The sequence below is a fragment of the Scyliorhinus torazame genome, chromosome 11 (assembly GCF_047496885.1).
Source record: "Scyliorhinus torazame isolate Kashiwa2021f chromosome 11, sScyTor2.1, whole genome shotgun sequence".
In the NCBI taxonomy this organism is placed as follows: Eukaryota; Metazoa; Chordata; class Chondrichthyes; order Carcharhiniformes; family Scyliorhinidae; genus Scyliorhinus; species Scyliorhinus torazame.
This window is the reverse complement of record NC_092717.1, coordinates 181,790,601-181,794,118: the sequence shown is the minus strand read 5'-3', so window position 1 is coordinate 181,794,118 and position 3,518 is coordinate 181,790,601. Positions and strand designations below refer to the sequence as shown.

The 3,518-nt window shown below is 44.8% G+C and overlaps 1 non-coding gene across 1 annotated transcript; it reads left to right on the top strand.

The window, feature by feature from the left end:
- The first annotated feature begins 3,212 nt into the window (after positions 1-3,212).
- On the top strand, positions 3,213-3,285 carry trnaa-agc (transfer RNA alanine (anticodon AGC)). The gene has a single exon. It is a non-coding gene; the product is annotated as a tRNA-Ala (tRNA).
- The last annotated feature ends 233 nt before the right edge of the window (positions 3,286-3,518 follow it).

Below are 3,518 nucleotides of genomic sequence, written 5' to 3'. Positions count from 1 at the left end.
ACTTGGTCTTTGCACTCTGCATGTGGGGGGCTCCCTGCTTGTGGTGTTTCAACAGCTCTTTCTGTTCCCTTCTCCCCAGACCTACTGACCTCCAGGTGTCGTGCTCATGCTTTTTATGTGGTTGGTGTTCTTGTCTGTGATTGGTTGTGGTGTTGTGTACTCTGATTTGCCTGTTAGTGTGTCCATCATGATGTGTGTGTTTGAATATCATGACATCTGGGAAATTAGCTCAAATGGGAGAGTGCTTGCTTTGCATGGAAGAGTTAGTGGGATTAGTGCCCACATTCTCCAATTTGATTTTATATTTGGCCCAATGCTCGGGCCCATCCCTTGTGTACACAGTTGACACTTGCCCTCAGTTTGTCCATGTGCTGATTCACTGCCAATCCGAATGATTTGCACAGCTGCCACAAGCATGTTGCTTCCATTGCTGTCAGAAACGGAGATGCAATGTGACGGGAATGGAAGAAAGTAAGGTGCAAAACAGCTTTTCTTTTTCTCACCATTCAACAGCACCTTCAGATTATGAGAGTGAAACCCAGCCTACTGCAGTGACAAAGAATGACCTAAGTTACACACCACATTTGCCATCTTACAAACTGCATTTAGCCACATTGTAAAGTGTTCATAAAATATTGAGTCCAATGAGAGAAGTATACAGCAGTTTGCGACACAAAGTTAGAAACGATATCCATTATGACACAGTCCAAATCCGGGTAGCAGATGAAGGATCACAGCACGGCCATAGCTTTGCCATTAAGATGGCAAAATAAAGTTGCAGGGCCAACAATCAGGAAAGAACGTCGACGTGATCGGTTTGCCTCGACTGCCAACTCTGTACAGCACATGTTTCCAGGGATGAATTTTGCAAAGTATTTGTCAGGGAGGTGCCTGAATGCCAAATACAATTTATGTGTGCCCTTTAAGAAGTAAGTATGTCAGAAAAAAAACTTAGCTAAAAGCAGGATTCTTACTTGATCATGAGATGATAGCTTGATGCAGAATTGCTGAGTCATTTCTGGAGATCCTTGGAGACAGGCATTGAGAGAACCTGGGCCCAAGAAATGGGCAGTTAAAGACAAATTGGGGGAATTAGCTCAAATGGTAGAGTGCTCGCTTAGCATGTGAGAGGTAGTGGGATCAATGCCCACATTCTCCACTTTCATTTTATCTTTGGGCCAACGCTTCAGGCCCACAAATTGTGTCAATCAACCAACAGTTGACACAAATGCTCTGTTTTGCCACGAGCTGATAGACTGCCATTCCCAATGTTTTGCACACTTGCCAATGTTGTGCACACTTTCCTCAAGCATGTTGATTGCATTGCTGCCAGCAGCGGAGATGCAATGTGAAGGGTTTGGCAGAAAAGAAGATGCGAAAAAAGCCTTTTATCTCTGAGCATGCATGACAGGATCTTCTGGTTATGAGAGTGACAAGCTGCCTACTGCACTAACAATGAATGACCTGAGCTCCAGAACCAGATTTGCCACCTTACTGGCGGCATCCAGCCACAATGCAAAGTGATCACAAAAGATTGTGGCAGATGAAAGAATAATGCAGCAGTTTGCGATACAGAGTCAGAAACATTCTCCAGTATAACACAAGTCCAATCTGCAGGGAGCAGCTGGCGGGGCACAGCATGCCCACCACAGCTTTGGCGTTAAGCTGTCGATGTAAAGGTGCATGATGAAGACACAGCAAAGCGTCAAATTCATTGCATTGCCTCGATTGCTCAACCGGGAGAGCTGCAGACTCAATGGGTGAATGTATCAAAGGCATTGTCAGGTCGCTGCTTGAAAGCCCAATACAATTAGTGTGTCCTTTTCAAAGTAGGTGTGCATAAGGAAAGCTTTCCTAAAACAGTATTCCTAAATTGATTGTGGCTTACCATGTTGCTTCTAAGGCTGTAGAGCGATCTTTTATTTCATGTCAGAAATGAGCCTCAACACAGCTTTGTTGCTTCTGCAGTTGCATCCAGAGGCCAGCAGGGGTCCTCTGAGCTGCAGCGCATGGAAAATTGAGCACTCACCTGCACGCAAAGAAAGATTTCTATCACTGAGTCAGGGTTGTCGACTGCTCCCTCACACTTGTGCTGACTGGTATTTTTTGTTCTCGCTTGTTTGGAGTCTTTAAGTTGGGCCTATTTACCTGTTATGACATGGCCACTGTGGTGTCCCATTGTGCTGATGGCTAAAGCTGGGTCATGTTGATTCAATCGAGATATTACTGATTCGAAAGCAGCAGGCATACCCGATGCAGAAAAGCTGAGCCAATTCTTCAGCACCTTGGAGATAATCACTCAGAAGGTCCTGGCTAGCAAGTAACATGACTTGGCTAGCTGTCTGGTGAATTAGCTCAAATGGGAGAGCGCTTGCTTTGCATGTAAGAAATAGTGGGATTGATGCCCCCATTCTCCAATTTGATTTTATATTCGGCCCAATGCTCGGGCCCATCCCTTGTGTACACAGTTTACACTTGCCCTCAGTTTGTCCATGCGCTGATTCACTGCCAGTCCGAATGATTTGCACAGCTGCCACAAGCATGTTGCTTCCATTGCTGTCAGCAACGGAGATGCAATGTGACGGGAATGGAAGAAAGTAAGGTGCAAAACAGCTTTTCTTTTTCTCACCATTCAACAGCACCTTCAGATTATGAGAGTGAAACCCAGCCTACTGCAGTGACAAAGAATGACCTAAGTTACACACCACATTTGCCATCTTACAAACTGCATTTAGCCACAATATAAAGTGTTCATAAAATATTGAGTCCAATGAGAGAAGTAGACAGCAGTTTGCGATACAAAGTTAGAAACGATACCCATTACGACACAGTCCAAATCCGGGTAGCAGATGAAGGATCACAGCACGGCCATATCTTTGCCATTAAGATGGCAAAATAAAGTTGCCGGGACAACAATCAGGAAAGAACGTCGACGTGATCGGTTTGCCTCGATTGCCAACTCTGTACAGCACATGTTTCCAGGGGTGAATTTAGCAAAGTCTTTGTCAGGCAGGTGCCTGAATGCCAAATACAATTTATGTGTGCCCTTTAAGAAGTAAGTATGTCAGAAAAAAAACTTAGCTAAAAGCAGGATTCTTACTTGATCATTAGATGATAGCTTAATGCAGAATTGCTGAGTCATTTCTGGAGTTCCTTGGAGACAGGCACTGAGAGAACCTGAGCCCAAGAAATGGGCAGCTGAAGACAAATTGGGGGAATTAGCTCAAGTGGTAGAGCGCTCGCTTAGCATGTGAGAGGTAGTGGGATCGATGCCCACATTCTCCACTTTCATTTTATCTTTGGGCCAACGCTTCAGGCCCACAAATTGTGTCAATCAACCAACAGTTGACACAAATGCTCTGTTTTGCCACGAGCTGATAGACTGCCATTCCCAATGTTTTGCACACTTGCCAATGTTGTGCACACTTTCCTCAAGCATGTTGATTGCATTGCTGCCAGCAGCGGAGATGCAATGTGAAGGGTTTGGCAGAAAAGAAGATGCGAAAAAAGCCTTTTAT